This window comes from Lithobates pipiens, unplaced genomic scaffold (assembly GCF_037356315.1).
Source record: "Lithobates pipiens isolate NorthernLeopardFrog02 unplaced genomic scaffold, aLitPip1_a1.2 Scaffold_30, whole genome shotgun sequence".
NCBI classification, from domain to species: Eukaryota; Metazoa; Chordata; class Amphibia; order Anura; family Ranidae; genus Lithobates; species Lithobates pipiens.
The window spans coordinates 109771005-109789595 of NW_027507791.1; the positions used below are offsets into that span (position 1 = coordinate 109771005).

At 43.2% G+C, this 18591-nt stretch overlaps 1 protein-coding gene across 4 annotated transcripts in view; it reads left to right on the forward strand.

Annotated features, from left to right (window-relative positions):
- RASGRP1 (RAS guanyl releasing protein 1) overlaps nucleotides 1-18591 on the forward strand; it is a 144777-nt gene that overhangs the window by 56417 nt on the left and 69769 nt on the right. The window contains exon 1 of one of the 4 annotated variants that reach the window (XM_077464753.1): nucleotides 18273-18395. The exons of the other annotated variants lie outside the window; for them this stretch is intronic. The gene's annotated coding sequence lies outside the window, so the exon portion shown is untranslated. Of the gene's footprint in view, nucleotides 1-18272; nucleotides 18396-18591 lie in introns of those variants that run through there. 4 annotated transcript variants of the gene reach the window in all.

The window sequence follows — 18591 nt, forward strand, 5'->3', positions numbered from 1 at the left end:
TAACTGACAATTGCGGGGTTGTGCGACAATGTACCCAAACAAAATTTACATTCTTTTTTTTCCCACAAATAGCGCTTTCTTTTGGTGGTATTTGATCACCTCTGCGGTTTTAATTTTTTGTGCTATAAACAAAAAAAGAGCGACAATTTTGAAATAAAAAGCAATTTTTTTACCTTTTGCTATATTATCCCCCAAAAATATATTAAAAAAAATAATTTCTTACTCAGTTTAGGCCAACATGTATTCTTCTACATATTTTTGGTAAAAAAATAAATAAAAAAGTGAATATTGATTGGTTTGCGCAACAGTTATAGTATCTACAAAATAGGGGATAGATTTATGCCATTTTTATTACTATTATTTTTTTATTAGTAATGGCGGTGGTCTGCGTTTTTTATTGGGACTGCAACATTGCAGCAGACAGATCAGACACTTTTGACACTATTTTGGGACCATTGACATTTATACAGCAATCAAAGCTAAAAATAGCCACTGATTACTATATAAATGTCACTGGCTGGGAAGGGGTTACACACTAGGGGGCAATCAAGGGGTTAAATGTGTTCCCTCAGCGTGTTCTAACTGTAGGGGGGGTGGGCTACCTAGGACATGACAGAGATCACTGCTCCCGATCACTGGAAGCAGTCGATCCCTGTCATGTCACTAGGCAGAACAGGGAAATGCCTTGTTAAGGTTTCCCCTTTCTTTCTCTCCTCGTCGTGATCATGGGCCACTGGCAAACATAGAGTCTGCGGGACCAGCGGGCACGCGCCCTCTAGCCGGGATTACGAAGGGACATACAGGTACGCCGTTTTGCGCACCCGTGCCATTCTGCTGACGTACATCGGTGGTCGGGAAGCAGTTAAACACACTGTCTGATTTCTTCTGCCTTACTTCTTGGACAGACTTTAGGTCATGACACAGGAAGGAGTTGACCAGCTAAGGGTAGATGATGCAGGGTGTGTGGTAATGAGATCATCTGGTCAACTCCTTCCTGTGTCATGACCTAAAGTCTGTCCAGGAAGTAAAGCAGAAGTAATCGAGCAGTGTGTTTAAACAGCTACAGAGTGAGGGAAGAGAGTGAGGTAAGTCTGTGTAGAATTTAATGGAAAGCTGTTTGCCCATTAATGGTTTGAATCTTGGCCAGTTCAGCAGGAAACCGTGTATGGCCGGCCTAACATTATCCCGAGCATCCTATTTATTAAAGCCTTTTGGGAAAAGATTTTAAAAGGTGTGGTGTGTTACCTCCTTGCTGCGTACCCTGGTAGGAATGTGGTCTGCATTGCTCTTCCTATGATATTTTGCCCTTCTGCAGGTAATAAAATGCAGTTCATTCTGCCCTTGCTTACTACTGCATTCCTAAAGTGGAGTTCCACCCACATTTTAAACTTTTCACCCCTGCGCTTGTGACTGCTGCTCAATTTATCATTGGGCACTTTTTTTCCCAGCAATGTATGTACCTTACATCGCCGGGCAATGCTCTACTTCCGCTGTTCTGCGCCACGGCAAGGTAGGCCCTTTCCGCTCGGTGGCTGCGCATTTGCTCTTGGGATATTATCTCAGGAGCCAATGGGCATTCTCAGCCTGTGGCATCGCAGTACTCATGCGCCACACTTTCTACAATGTGCACATGCGCCGCATCCCAGAAGAAGCAACGAGTGGGCTTCAGATGCCCACACTCAAGATGGGAGTGGGCTCACTGAGAAGACCAAAGTACTTTTTTTTTTTTTTTTTAACCAGAAAGAGACTACTGAAACATACATTTGCTACCCATACTGACTTATATATGTGTACAGTGGTGTGAAAAAGTGTTTGCCCCCTTCCTCATTTCCTGTTCCTTTGCATGTTTGTCACACTTAAGTGTTTCGGAACATCAAACCAATTTAAACAATAGTCAAGGACAACACAAGTAAACACAAAATGCAATTTGTAAATGAAGGTGTTTATTATTAAAGGTGAAAAAAAATCCAAACCATCATGGCCCTGTGTGAAAAAGTGATTGCCCCCTAAACCTAATAACTGGTTGGGCCACCCTTAGCAGCAACAACTGCAACCAAGCGTTTGCGATAACATGCAATGAGGCTTTTACAGCGTCCTGGAGGAATTTTGGCCCACTCATCTTTGCAGAATTGTCCTAATTCAGTTACATTAGAGGGTTTTCGAGCATGAACGGCCTTTTTAAGGTCATACCACAACATCTCAATAGGATTCAGGTCAGGACTTTGGCTAGGCCACTCCAAAGTCTTCATTTTGTTTTTCTTCAGCCATTCGGTGGTGGACTTGCTGGTGTGTTTAGGATCATTGTCCTGCTGCAGAACCCAAGTTCGTTTCAGCTTGAGTACACGAACAGATGGTCGGACATTCTCCTTCAGGATCTCTTGGTAGACAGCAGAATTCATAGTTCCTTTTATCACGGCAAGTCTTCCAGGTCCTGAAGCAGCAAAACAGCCCCAGACCATCACACTACCACCACCATATTTTACTGTTGGTATAATGTTCTTTTTATGAAATGCAGTGTTCCTTCTACGCCAGATATACTTGGACACACACCTTCCAAAGAGTTCCACTTTTGTCTCATCGGTCCACAGAATGTTGTCCCAAAAGTCTTGGGGATCATCAAGATGTGTTGTGGAGAAATTGAGACGAGCTTTGATGTTCTTTTTGCTCAGCAGTGGTTTTCTCCTTGGAACTCTGCCATGCAGGCCATTTTTGCCCAGTCTTTTCCTGATGGTGGAGGCATGAACGCTGACCTTAACTGAGGCAAGTGAGGCCTGCAGTTCCTTGGACGTTGTTGTGGGGTCTTTTGTGACCTCTTGGATGAGTCATCGCTGCGCTCTTGGGGTAATTTTGGGCGGCCGGCCACTCCTGGGAAGGTTCACCACTGTTCCATGTCTTCGCCATTTGTGGATAATGGCTCTCACTGTGGTTCGCTGGATTCCCAAAGCTTTGGAAATGGCTTTATAACCCTTTCCAGACTGATAGATCTCAATTACTTTCTTTCTCAATTGTTCCTGAATTTCTTTGGGTCTCGGCATGATGTGTAGCTTTTAAGGATCTTCTGGTGGACCTTACTGTGTCAAGCAGCTCCTATTTAAGTGATGCCTTGATTGTGAACAGGTGTGGCAATAATCAGGCCTGGGTGTGGCTAGAGAAATTGAACTCAGGTGTGGACAACCACAGTTATAGTATGTTTTAACAAGGGGGGCAATCACTTTTTCACACAGGGCCATGATGGTTTGGATTTTTTTTTCACCTTTAATAATAAACACCTTCATTTACAAATTGCATTTTGTGTTTACTTGTGTTGTCCTTGACTATTGTTTAAATTGGTTTGATGTTCCGAAACACTTAAGTGTGACAAACATGCAAAGGAACAGGAAATGAGGAAGGGGGCAAACACTTTTTCACAACACTGTAGGTGCAAACATCACATCAGTGTCTTTATAAAAAAAAAAAAAAAACAGCTGGAACTCTGTTTTTAAATGCATTTCATTTTTTTCATAGCAGCCCCCTTACACTGTGTATTGTTAAGTCTCTTTGCATAGAGAAACTATGGCAACACAAGATGTGAATAGTACAGCTTCAAAAAGCTCTTCAATTGTAGACAGTAATAAAAAAAAATAACTTTGAGGTTAAAGCAGTATTAAATCCAAAACCCACAATGTAATATTTTGCAGCTTACTAATCATTATATGTGGTGGCTGCATTCGTTTTAGTTTTCCTTTTTTTTTTGCCTTTTTTTTCCCCCCTCTAGTTTCACCTGGTGATCCGACCAGTAGCAGAGCTCAGTATTATTGGGGCTACACTCTGGATGAAGGAGCACAGGGGGTAACTTTGGACAGCAGCATTGTCAGTCTGGGGCAGGGGAGTGTTAGTGTTAGCAAGTTTAAAGTGGAGTTCCACCCAAAAATGTAATTTCCGCTTTAAGGGAAGGTGACCCCCTGACATGCCACATTTGGCATGTCATTTTTTTTGGGGGGGGGAGCGGAAACCTCTTTTTAGAGGGTTCCATCTCCCACTTCCTCTCGGGACACCGCGGTGACGGAAGTAGGTTCACTTCTCCCCCTCCCTCTAGGCAATCATCTGGGACACGTGGCCAGGAGCAAAAATTTTGAAAAAATAAACAATATTTTTTACTTCATGCTATAAAACATATCCAATAAAGAAATTAGATATTTTTTTTTTTTTTTACATTTTTTTTTTTTTTTTATCAATTTAAGCCAATATTTATTCTGCTATGTATTTTTTAGTAAAAAAAAATCCCCATAAGCGTATATTGATTGCACAAAAGTTATCATGTCTACAAACTTATGGGATAGATTTTTGGAATCTTTGTTTTTTATATTTTTTACTGGCGGTGAGCAGCAATTTTTAGCGGGACTGCAACATTGCGGCAAACAAATCTGACACAAAGTGACACTTTTTGGGGACCAGTGACACTAATACGGCAATCAGTGCTAAATAAATGCACTGTCACTGTATAAATGGCAGGGAAGGAATTAACATCAGGGGCCATCAAAGGGTTAAGTGTGCTCCTAGGGAGTGTTTTCTAACTGTGTGGGGGGGGGGGGGGGGATGCTGACCCTGGAGGAAAACAGAGATTCATGAGAAACATAAGATCTCCATTTTCCTCTCTGTGCAGAACAGCGGCCCCTGGACCCGCTGATTGGCTCCCACTGTATCCAGTCTCTTCCCAGACCCTGAAGAAGTGAACAACGTACAGGTATGTTCCATGCAGCTGGGCCGCCCCGCCTTAGTATATGTATGATGGGCGGTCTGAAAGCAGTTAAAATAAATAAATGCACTTTTTTTTGCAGGTAAAAAAATGTGCATTTGCTATTTTTGTTTGTAGGTGCCTGGAAAGCACTGCACCCACGCAGATCAGCGGATCGCAGGTGCAAATGCAGGGCTCTTGCAGACTGTCAGTGCAAGCTACGGGCAGGCAGTTACACAATGACAAGAGGAATCAATGAACTACTAGATTGCTCAACAGCGCCCTTGTAGTTCATTGAGAACTACAAGCTGTCAGCTGCAAAGTCTGTCGGCCACGTGGATAGATGAAGTCCTCTACGGCCGCACTGGTTTCAGATAGTGAAAGCAGGTGCAGGGAGAAGATCCCCAGCCCACTGTCACAGGGAGGGATGGGGATAGGGGAGTGGCCGCAAGACAAAAACAGTTGGAACATGAAACAACATGTTCCCAAAGTTGAACTTATTCTTTAATTGAACAAGCTGAAGTTAGAAGCTGATGCTAAGAACTACTAACTGCTGGAACTGTGAGCGCTCGTTGTCACACAGCAATTTTCCAAATTGTGTATAATTCTTTGTGACCATGGCCTGTTGTATAGACAGGAGTTTCACTATATTTAAACAGTTAGGCTAAGGCCGTCCATGCACGTAGTAAATTTATTTCCTGCAGGAAAGAAATTTGCTTGATTCCCCCATCAACACAGACCGTGTTGATGCCAGCATTCCTCTTGCTGAGCCATTGTCTTCTCCCGATGGGGGAGGGTGGGGGTAGCCGTCCCCACCAGGAGAAGACAGTGATTATGGCTAACCGCAATAGCAGCCGCTAGCAATAATTGCAGATAAACCCCGGCATGCTGGTTGTACCCAAGTTCATCGATTGATCAACTTGGTACATTCAGCCTGTCCATACACGGTTCAAATCTTGGCCGGTTCAGCAGGAACTATCCAAGATTCGAACTGTGTATGGCCTGTCTAAGTTGGGTAGAAGATTGTGGTGGTTTCCAACAACCGGACAAGGTAATTTGGTTTTCTGGATGCCACCGTTTGGTACAATGGCCAAAATGACATGCTATAAGCCAAAACACCCAGTTAGAAGTCAGGTAATGGTAGCTGACTGTAATCCCACATACACACGACCGGACTTTTTGACAGCAAAGGTCAGACGGAATGAGTCCGTCGGACAATTCGATCGTGTGTGGGCTCCATCGGACCTTTGCTTGCCAAAAATCTGGCGGACTTTAGAAATAGAACATGTTTTAAATTTTCCCATCGGAACTCCGCCGGACCGAGAAATCCGTTCCTGTGTATGCTAGTCCGACGGATAAAAATGGACGCTAGGGCAGCTATTGGCTACTGGCTATGAACTTCCTTATTCTAGTCCCGTCGTACATCATCACGTTAGAATCCGTTGGACTTTGGTGTGATTGTGTGTGGCCAAGTCCGTTAATTCGGAAAGTCCATCAGAACTCCACCGAAATGCCGTGGGAAAGACCGTCAAAGCCCGGTCGTGTGTACGCGGCATAACAGAAGTTTAACAATAAGCAAGGTCAAAGGCACAACTCAAAAGTAAAAGCTGTGTTCCAAATCACGTTTTTCTTGTACTTCAAGCCCTCATGATTTGTATAGAACGATTTCATATTTTACAAACAATACAGAAAACTACTAGCACTTTGACACAATAATAGAAAGTACCATTCTTTTTTATGTACATGACATAGATCATAATCAGACTGTGCAATTCTGGCATACATCCAAAGCAGGGCTTTTTTTCTCAGAGAATAGCTGCAGGAACTCCCCTTTTGGGAGTCACCCATTGTCTTTGCCCCTACCTACCTCTGAGCAACAGTCCTTTGTTCCACCCCCTACCCACCTCCCAGCACTGCCCCTTTTAGAGAATACAGAACCAAGTAACATTTGTGCTACTAAGTATTTTGTATGGAATTTGTTATTGATAACAAGAAAAGCAGTAAAATAGACACCCCCCCCCCCCACAGCCAACAACAATAGACCCACCAGAAACAATCGACCCCCCCCCCCCCCCCCCGCAACAATGGACACCTACAACAAAATACCACCCAGCAACAATAGACCTTCTAGCAGCCAGCTATAATAGACTGCTCCCTCAACAGTAGATCCCTCCCAACTGAACCCCCAGCAACATAAGACCAAACCCAGCAACAATAGATCCCCCACCAGCAACAATAGACCACCCCAGCAGCAATCAACCCTTATGCAGAATTAGATCTCCTCCAGCAACAATAGATCCATCAGCAGCCAGCATCAATAGACACTGTAGCACAACCCAGCACTCCTTGCCATTACATACATTCAGTGGTGGAGGTGCCGGAACTGCGTTCCCCCACGTTCCTGCTGAAAAAAAGCCCTGGTCAAAAGACATGCCACCAACTTCACCCTGGAACTTATTATACAAACTGTGGGATGTCTCCAGGCTGCAGGGGTGAATTTACTGTTTGTGCAGCATCAAGGGAACACGTGGGGCAGCATACGGCAACCAGGACAAGTGGTAGTCTGTGTGGGTGCTCAGCAGCAGAGGTAATTTTTCATTCAAGGTCCTAGTCAAGATATTTGCTGGTGACATGGAGTGGGCATTGCAAAAGACAGAGATTTCTGCTCAGAATCATCTGTGGTCAGACTTTGACTCTGGAGATGGAAGGTATTATCATTTTATTTTTATTTTTTTAACTTTATTTGAATTTTCTAATAGCACTTTAAATTCCATCTTATTTATATATTCTACTCTATTACACCAATTATTGTGTGGCTTTCAGGATCTCTCCAGCGTTATTAAAAACTGAACTTTTTATACAGTTTTTTTTTTTTTTTCCTGTGCTGTGAAATAGGCATACCAACGAATCACCAATTGGAAGGTATTTGGAAATTTGTCTGCACAGATATAGGAAACAGACCCTCTTGGATGTTTGTTCTGTTTTAGGCTGGGTTCACACTGTTGCGGCTAGGAGATCCGGATGTGATTCGCACCGCACTGCAGTGCAAATCACATCGGATCTCTGTGTGATGCGAGTTCAGCCATACAGATAGTATGGCTGAATTCGCATCGCACCCGCCCCAAACTCGCACAGGACCCTTTTTTTGGTCCGCAGCAGAATCGGATCGCATGTGTAGCCTTATGAGTTTATGTGAAATCTCCATTAATACCTGTACAATATTGTAATTAGAAATATATTTCCATTAGATTTAAATATATATTTAAAGTATTGAGTGTTTGTGTTGGTGTTACTGTAATTGGTTCAACTTCAAAGCTTGGCCTTTTGTTTTCCCTGATAACATCTCACCTGGGAAGTAAACAACAGCTTTCGTTGACTCATCCAATCAGGCTGTTCCCAATATACATTGACTAGGTACAGTGACCAATTAGGGAGAATATATTAGCCACACTACAGAAAGTAGGGGGGGGGATATAATGCTTTGTGAGCAAGCCAAGTCACTCTGGTGTGGGAGCACACGGCAGTCACCATGGGCTGACCTGAAGTTAACAGGTACCGTATATACTCGAGTATAGGCCGACCCGAATATAAGCCGAGGCCCCCAATTTACCCCCAAAAAAACTGGCAAACTTATTGACTCGTGTATAAGCCGAGGGTGAGATATGCCTGTCCATCCCTGTGTGTGTGTCCGTCCCTGTGTGTCCGTCCATCCCTGTGTGTGTGTGTGTCCATCCATCCATCCATCCCTGTGTGTGTGTGTGTGTCCATCCATCCATCCATCCCTGTGTGTGTGTGTGTCCATCCATCCATCCATCCCTGTGTGTGTGTGTCTCCATCCATCCATCCCTGTGTGTGTGTGTCTCCATCCATCCATCCATCCCTGTGTGTGTGTGTCTCCATCCATCCATCCATCCCTGTGTGTGTGTGTCTCCATCCATCCATCCCTGTGTGTGTGTGTGTGTGTGTGTGTGTGTCCAGCCTACCTGTGTCCCGAGCCTCCGTCCCGTGCCTTGCCTCCTTGCCTCCGTCCCGTGCCGTGCCTTGCCTCCTTGCCTCCGTCCCGTGCCGTGCCTTGCCTCCTTGCCTCCGTCCCGTGCCGTGCCTTGCCTCCTTGCCTCCGTCCCGTGTCGTGTCGTGCCTTGCCTCCGTCCCGTCCCGTGCCGTGCCTTGCCTTGCCTCCGTCCTGTGCCTTGCCAGGATCGCCTCGGCGGCCATTCTAAAATTCAAAAGCCCCGCCTCCGCCTCCGCCTGTGATAGGCGGAACACTGAATTTCCCAGCAGCCTGTGTTCCGCCTATCACCGATATCGTCTCATCCTCGTACTACGGACGAGGATGAGACGATGTCCGTGATAGGCGGAACACAGGCTGCTGGGAAATTCAGTGTTCCGCCTATCACAGGCGGAGGCGGAGAAGGAGGCGCGGCTTTCAAATTGTAGTATGTCCGCCGTCTGTCTGCTCGATACGCTGATCGAGCAGTCAGACGGCGATGACTCGAGTATAAGCCGAGGGGGGCACTTTCAGCCTCAAAAAAGAGGCTGAAAATCTCGGCTTATACTCGAGTATATACGGTAATCTAACTCTGAACTTGCACCTTATATTGTATTGTAAATACGATTCTGTGAGTAATTTGTAAATATCATGTAAGCCAGGGGACCTACACTGTATATTGTGATGTACATACTGTCTGGTGTGTAATTTGTATATATTATGTAACCCTATAAATAAATGTGTATTGCTGATTGAACTATCTCTTTTGTACAAGATCTCTCAGATCTAGATATGTATATGTCCATACTACTACAATGATTGAGGGGTATGCACATAATCATAAATACTAGTCAACACATGGGTGTTCACACCATGGGATTCGATTCCTGTCCGAGTTTGCAGATCGCACTGCGATATGCAACCTGATCTGGGGGTGTCATTAACATTTCACTGACACTCCCAGCAGTTCACATAGGGCAGTGTGAACTGCTGCCGGGAGGCATGCGATGCGGGAACCCACCGCGGATTTGCGGCGTTCCCGCATAGCTGTAGTGTGAACCCAGCCTTATGTTTATATTTTCTGCCTGTTTTCATGTTTTTACTGGTTGCCCTAATATATCACAATTGACACAATCGCGTATCTTTAGAACATGATTGAACAAAGGATAGATAAAGTAAAACAAGAATCAATGTGCTTGTAAAATAGGCAGATATGGACTAATAAATAGACTGATAAAGTGTGTTAAATACATTGTGTTATAATGTACTCATTTTTTTATTAAGTCTTGTCGCTATAAGCAGGATTGTACGACAGTAAGGCCCCATTCACATGTGCATGTAGCGGGAATGAACGTTCCTGCTATGCGATTTTGACAGCACAATTTTCACTTGATTCTGCCGGTCGCCAAAATTCTGGCCTATGTGTGTTTGTCACTCGAAAATAAGTTCTGCTCCTTTTTGAGCGTCAAGCTTCATGCAGTTTTTAAAGGTTCAATTTGCTACAGAGAGATAATGGCTCCCAAATGCATACCCTACGTTGTGCAGCGTTTGCCGATAGATTCCAAATTGCAACGTGTGAATGGAGCCTGAAGGTTTATTGAGATTATTGAAATACTACGGAGTTCCTTCTGAGCTGGTTCTGAAATCCTTCTTAGCTGCTTTCAGCTTGTTTTACATTTTCATTGAATTGTATCGGGAGGAAAGCAGTTCTGATGAAAATAAATCAATGTACACAACCTTAGAATGCCTGTGGGGTTCTACAAATTTCAGAAGAAAGAGTGAAAGGCAATGGCTAAAGGTCTTTAGTTAACCGAATAGATTATATACCCCTCCCTGCACCGTCCATGATAGGAACAGTGTGCAAATCCACATAGACATTGATAGGATATGTACCGGTAAGTGGTTGTTGAATAGGAAAGTGATCATACAGTAGTTGCTTTTTTTTTATTTTATTTTTTTATAGTTTTATTCTCTTTGGGACAAAGTACATGTTTGAGTGCTTTACAACCCTAATTATGAGGTCCGACTTGCACCCCTCTCCTTCTGCGGCCAATTTAACAGTTTTGAAGGAGATGGTTAATTCATAGCTGCCTCGGTTGTGAACACTTTCCTGAGACAAGCAAAGGCAAGGGGAATGTCAATGTCTTGCCATTTCAGGAAAGTGTTTACTTCTGAGATAAGCTGCAGCTATGATTCAGTCGTCTCCATCAGGTCTGTTTCTAAGATGGCCGTGGCAGGAGGGGGACAGGTTAGACCTCATAACTAGGGTTAGAAAACACTTACCGTATGCCTTGTACACGCGGTCGTAAATTTAGACGGGAAAAGTCCGATCAGATTTTCTGACAACATAATCCGATCTGACTTTTGTGGGCTCTAGCAGGCTTTTTCCTTCGAAATTTCCAACGGAAAAAATCTGAGAGTAGGACCTAAAATTTTCCGACAACAAAATCCGATCAGACTTTTTCAGATCGGGTGTATAGCATTCTCAGAATAAATTTGGGGATGAAAGCTATTGGCTACTGGCCTCTATGTAGTCCCGTTGTAGGTTTTGTACGTCACCTCGTTCGGAACGATCAGATTCTCCGACACCTTTGTGCGACCGTGTGTATGCAACACAAGTTTTGGACAAAATCTATCAGAAAAAATTTGACGGATTTTGTGGTCGGAATGTCCGATCGTGTGTACAGGGCATTAGAAACATAGGGACAGAACTGTCCAAAAATATAATTGTTAGATCATCTTTAATATCAGGTCAGTGTATACTATTACCTATATACCTACCTACTATTACCTTAAATTGTATCTAGATCCAACAACAAAAACGTTATATATTGCAGCATACTAATCTTCAGATGTGATCACTGTATTCATGTTTTTCCAGGCTTGCCCTCTTTTAATTTCACCTGGTAAGCATGTCAATAGTACACTTCATGTCTAAGAGTGGCAACACTTACTCACTGTATTATCTGTGGAGAAGCAGTGTTGTCAACCCAAGACATGAAATATGTTAGGAAAGGGCTCAACAAATCACAGGTACCAGGTCACCATGGCGACTAGGAATTGCATCCTGGCACCTGGGCTTTTGTCAGCCCATTCATTGTTGGCACCATTAAGACCCTCCTAACAGCCTCCTCACTGCTGCCGTCCTCTGTGCTCTTATCTGTCTTATGTAACATCATCCGCCATGCCGCCCACGGTTGCTGGTGTGCACCATTATACGCTTGAAACATCCATACACAGCCCTGGAAGCTGTGTAGAAGCATAAACTTTGCATCAGGGTTATTGACTGGCTGCTCTGCTGTAAGTAATTTGGGGTTAGGGTGCGCAAATTACTAGCCTTGCCCTGAGCGCTGACAACTTACACAATGCTAAACTTTTTTTTTTAGCTGGCTCCTAGATTCAAAGCCCTGTGTTAGGACTACATAAAGCCTCATATTTCCCAGGGCCAGTAGCATTGTTTTGAAATTTTACTGCAGCCTTGTTAGCATGCTACAGGAAGTTAGGGCTTCACTTGGTTTCTGGCAAGGTGGTGTTTTTTTTTTTTTTTTTGCACTAATTGAACATTTATACCAGAAAAAAAACGAATTCAGTGGTGTATTTAAGGATTAAAGACCTTTTTAAGGTTTAATACATTTTACAACCATCTAAGGAACATTCTGGACCTTGAAACCTTCTGTAATAAAATGGAATATTGGAATACTATGTGAGAATCAACAAGGGCATTTTTTGAGAAGTTTATATTAAAAGGAATCTAGGTCAGGCCAGAGAATGTTAAATACTCCCAGATAGGTGATCATTATCATCCCATCTTACATGAACATAGTAGTCAAGAATTCATTTGAATATAACTAGAGCAATTTATTAGAGAGCATTTGACTTATGGAGAAGTACATTGTTTTTGTTCGGCATATAATAAAAATGCACATGGGAAGCATATTTGTTCCGTAAAAACGCTGTCTGCACTATTGAATGTCTGTTAAGGGCCCATATAACTCTTATGGCAGTCACCCTTGCTGGTCCTATGCAGCTTATCAGAGAATGCAATAATAATTAGATATGGTTTGCTAACCTGCTTGAATGTGGATTCTCTAATAAATGATGACTTATGCCCCATACACACGACCGGACTTTCTAATGGAAACAGTCCGATGGGAGCTTTTCATCAGATTTTCCGACCGTGTGTATGCCCATCCGTCTTTTTCTGTCGGCATTTCTGACGGACTTTAGATTGAGAGCCTGTTCTTAATTTTTCAGACGGAAAACCTTTCTATCGGATTTTCCGATCGTGTGTATGCAATTCCAACACGCAAAATTCCGACGCATGCCCGGAAGCATTAAACTTCCTTTTTATAGTGCCGTCAAACGTGTCATATGTCGCGTTGTTATTGACCATCGGAATTTGGTGTGACCGCTTGTAGGCAAGACAGTTTGAGCGGAATTCCGTCGGAATTCCTATGGGAAAACCATCAGAGCTTTTTCCGACGAGAATTCTGATCGTGTGTACGTGGCATGACATCTCAAATACTATATTGTTGCCAAATTTGCTCAAATAGGGTCTGACTGACCCTTTTGTCTATGGTTACATTTACTGTCGTTCTTGTCACTGCAAGTTTATCTTACCCTGCCTAAGCCATTTCTTCTTAAATCTAGAGCCACAGACATTTACTGGCAGGTCCATGGCAACATCAGCTCAAGCATTGTTGTTGAACGGCCCTGATTAGATGAAGGTGTAACTGTTATGGCTTCAGCCAAACCCACCAACAATACTGAGGCAAACATGTCTGTATCATACATCATCCTGATGTCACCATTGGCTCCATAGAGAAAGCTACTTCTTATTTGGTGTCATTTAGGCTGTCAGTTGCTAGGTTGCCATTCTTATGAGACGAGCTCTTGGTCACTCACTGAGCACTCTATTTAAAGAGTCAGTCCACCCTAAAGTATTGTGTTATTTTTAGGTGTGTAAGGTGAGTTGGGCCCTGGTCTTTCTTATGCCCCGTACACACGAGAGGGATTAAGTCTGACAGACCTCCAAAGGAGTTCCGCCGGAGTTCCGACGGAGTTCTGGCGGACTTTTCGACCGAACGGACTTGACCACACACCATCACACCAAACTCCGACGGAGTCGAACGTGATGACGTACGACTGGATTCGACGTAGGAAGTTCATAGACAGTAGCCAATAGCTGCCCTAGCGTCGGTTTTAGTCCGTCGGAGTAGCACACACACGAGCGAATTTTTCGAAGGGGACCGGGTCCGGCGGAGTTCCGTCGGGAAAATTTGAAGCATGCTTCATTTCTAAAGTCCGTCAGACTTTGGCGAAGCTAAAGTCCGTTGCAGCCCACACACGATCGGATAGTCTGATGGACTCGGTCCGTCGGAGTTTGGATGTCGAAAAGTCCGCTCGTGTGTACGGGGCTTTACAGTTTTTTGTATATACCATCCAGTCAGATCTCCCTTCCATAATTCCTGGTTCTGTTCGTGTCCACCTGCTAATTTTGGGTGTTTACACCCACTTTTGTGTATTCTACCACCCCTTTTTGCAGTCTTTATAATAAACTAGGATTTCACCAATGCACCTCACACAAGATATGATCAGGTTGTTGGTGCTCTTAAGCTTCTACCAATATCTGAAATATCTATTTTGGTAAGACGGACTCTGTAAGGGCTTGGTCACAATAGGTATATTATTGTTCTATCAGATTAGTGAACCTGTCAGATAATGTAACAGAAGTGACGTTCCATCAGCTGCGCATGCGTTCCACCGCTACCAGGTTTGCTAATCTGACATAACACCTGCAGTCAGAAGACGCCAGTGGACATCTTACTACACTCAGCTACATCTTGAATTTCAGAGTAATTTTAGCAATAAAGTGGGCGTATATAAACAAATATAGTAGATTGACATTTGTGATATTGCTTTGATGTTACATTTTGAAAGAAGCTGGGTGCCAGCAGTAGGAAGGTGGCAGAGGCCATGTTCATAGCTCCCAAATGTCCCTGATTTTGAGGGACTGTCCCTGATTTTGAGGGGCTGTCCCTGATTTTGAGGGGCTGTCCCTGATTTGGAATAAAGTCCCCCGGTCTTCCTCATTTGTCCCTCATTTTGGTCTGATCTATATAGTTTTATATAAAATGAATGATTTATCTTTCAAATAGTGTTTCCCAGTGAAACCTTTTATCCAACTTCTAAATTGACTCATTCATAAATGACAGAAGGCAATATAAAGGAATAGTAGTGGTAAACAAAAAGCACTTGTGGGTTTAACTAATACATTTGTTTGTATAATTCTCATTTAAGGGGGTCATGGTAGAGGGGGTGCCCTATGCGCACATACTTTTGCTAATAGGTGTCCCTCGTTCCCATCTCAAAAAGTTGGGAGGTATTCATGTTGGTACACCCCGCATTGCTCGGCACTAAACCTTTAGGCTTTTAGAATTAAACATCCAAACAGCATCCCAGATGTCTATATGCTATATTTATTTATATACGCTCATTGCTTTATTGCTAAAATTACGCTAGAATTCAAGACGTAGCTGTGTGAGTAAGATGTCCGCCTTTTGACTGCAGGTGTTCTGTTAGATTAGCAAACCTGGTAGCGGTGGAATGCGCATGCATTCCATTACCTAATCTGATGGGTTCACTTTTCTGACAGAACACCAGCATTAAACCCAATTTACATATATGTGAATGCGTTTTGAGCTGCATCCAATTCGCATTACAACGTGAACCAGCCTTTTCAATGGAGCCGGTTCACATATGTCTGGGACGGCTGCACTGCATTTTTAAAAAGAGTCCGGTAAGATGTGGAGCACGGTTCAGCATCTGAATCGTACCGGAACTGCTGACCAAAGTTGCAGCGGAGGGGGGCTGAAATCCTGCTGTCAAAACCAGACTGCACATATGTGAACCTGGTCTTATGAAGAGAAACTGTCAGATGACACTAAAAAACAGGTATTGGTAATTGGTATCGGCGAGTACTTGAGAAAAAGTATCAGTACTCGGCCTTACAAAAATTATATTGGTGCATCCCTATCTATTACTATCACATCTCACATTTATTGCATTTTTGATGCATTAACCTGCATATTTCCATTCAAGTCAGTTGATTGGTGCTTTTTATAATGCATATAAATGCACCATATTGTGTACTTTCAGAGACTACGCCTTTTGACGTATTACTGTGCTATTCACTTAAACTATTTTTTCAACATTATTGCTTGATATTCCATATTTCAAGGTTTTATTTCATATACAGATATGTAAAATCCTTCTAGCCACTGTGGCTATTTTAAAAAAAATCCAATAAAATCAAATTTTGGCATAAATTTAAGCTAAAATGTATTCTGCTCCATGTTTTTGGTAAAAACAATTCCGTTAAGTGTATAATAATTGGTTTTTGTGATCACGGACATATGTACGCAAATGATCATGTACAGATGTGTGCAGGTGATCACGGACATGTGTGCAGATAATCATTGGGACATGTGATTTTAGTGGGACATATGTGGGGGGCAGGTGTTTTTATTATTTGGGGACATGTGTGTTTTGGGGACATTGTGTGGGGACATGTATATTTTGGGGACATGTATATTTTGGGGACATTGTGTGTGGGGACATGTGTGTTTTGGGCACATTGTGTGTGGGGACATGTATGTTTTGGGGACATTGTGTCAGGACGTGTGTTTTACATTTGTGTTTACACAAGACTGGTGATCAGTGAGTAAATAGCTGTAAAAAAACAGCTCATACTCACTGGTCACTAGCTGGCTGCAGTGATCTGCTCTCCTCTCTTCAGCGACGACTTCCGTGTGAGGAGAGGAGAGCCGATTGCCTAGCAGCCAGCTGTTTGTTTACATCGCATGACGGCTGTGATTGGACACGACCGTCATGTGATCAGGAGAGCCAATCATAGACCCTCCTGCCAATCGGAGATGCGCCGTGTCCGGGTGACACAAGCGCATCGGGATCGCGCCGCTGCACACGCGCGCGATCCCCCTCCTTCTGAAGGACGTTCCTGAATGTCCACTCAGGGGGGTGGGGAGGGCACCCACCCGGCCGTATACGTACATTGGCCGGGTGGGAAGTAATTAAAGTGCACTTGCAGTGCAAAGTGGATTTGCCTTTCGTAAATAACCCTCACAGTCTGTTGTCAGTTGTAATGCTTTCTGCTCAGAGACTGCGGCTCATGAAGTGAAGAATCTCATTAGAGTTAATTATTGCTGAACTGAGCCAAGGTTACAGAACATTTTGCTCAGAATTGGTTGAGTGTGTACCAGACTTCAATCGTTCAGCTGTTCTTCCTTATATGATGTAAGAGCAGCCAGTCCAGCCTGTATACCGAGCTGACAAGTAGCAATATGTCTCTGTTTTATAGACTTGTTGTGGCTGTTCTTCAAGCTTCTGTGTGATTAATTCTTCAGTGGAATACTGACATATAATCACACACATAGGTTGGACTCGATGGACTTGTGTCTTTTTTTTTCCACCTCACCTACTATGTAACTATGTAGCATACCTACAAGGAAGTGATGCCCTGCCACTTAAGTATACACGGAATTACCCTGTAGTCTATGACATCATCAAAGCGTACTATGCCATTTTCAGTTCAGCTATGCGACCAAACCTCACAGGAAAGCCTATGGAACAATTAAAAAATGTTATTAGGGAAAAAAGGTGTTAAAGGAAAGCTATTTATTATATGCTTATTCGTCAGAATTTTGTTCCCATTTTATTGGGAAGGAACCTTATGTCTGGCGATTATTTTATTTGTATTTCCTTGAATGGAACAAATATGCATTAGTTGTTGTGTTCTTCAACTGTAAGTGTACAGAGACTGAAGAATGTAGAGGGGGAAAAAAAAGGAAGTGAATTGAGTATTTCATCTCTCATCGCTTGCTACAAAAAAAATGTCAGATGCACATTTTGCATGCGTTTTTAACAACTACTGTTAGCGGATTCAGACCTGTAACTGTGCAATCTGACTTAGCGGAGGGGCATGTCAGACCTCTGTGGAGAGACCACTGCTTCTCTACAGAGAGTAACGATCCCTCTGTACAGTTTACGGACAGAGAAAAGGCATTTCTACTTAGGCTGCAGCAGCTTTCTTAAAGTGTTACTAAACCCACAACAGTAAAAATCAGTCTTTATATGTACTAAAGCATGCTTGTTATCCACTGTGGAACCTAAGGGGTTAATCCTCTGCACTGGGCTAAAAGCCTGTTTGATCCTCTCTTGTCTGATCCTCCTTCTTCCACAGTCCTCAAACCATCTCCTGATAGTACGGAGGCTAGGGGACAAGCTACACATGCTCAGTTTGGTGTGTCTTGCTAGAGAGTTTTTTTTTTCTTTTCTTGGGAGAGTGCATGTGATCAGCACAGGGCCAATCAGCACTGGCCAGACAGAGGGTCAGGGGTCCTGCAGCCTTATAGGACAGTCAGAGGAGAATGAAAACTCCTCCTACAAGTTTTACCCAGATACTGATAGAAGTCACGAGACTGCTCTAACTGCTGATGAGAAAAGGTATTTAGAAGTTTATATTTACTAAAACTATTGCTTTTCCAGATTCTGTGTACTGGGTTTAGTAACACTTTAAGGTGTTCTCCACTTTCCAATGCTTTGCAGTGGGGACAGGACCTCTACCCCCTTCAATACAGGACAGTATGAAGAAAACCTGTGAGAATGAGGAATAAGGTAAGTTTAGCTGCTTTTTCCTCTATCCTCCCAGACAAAATCAGTATTTAGGTTGTTTAGACCAGATGCAACCAAGCACACTTTTAAAGACTTTTTTTTTAAACAGTACAGACACACATAAATGCTCCAGAATACAAATAAACATACATGGATGCACCGCAAATGCATATACATATAATCCAGTAATAAAACACAT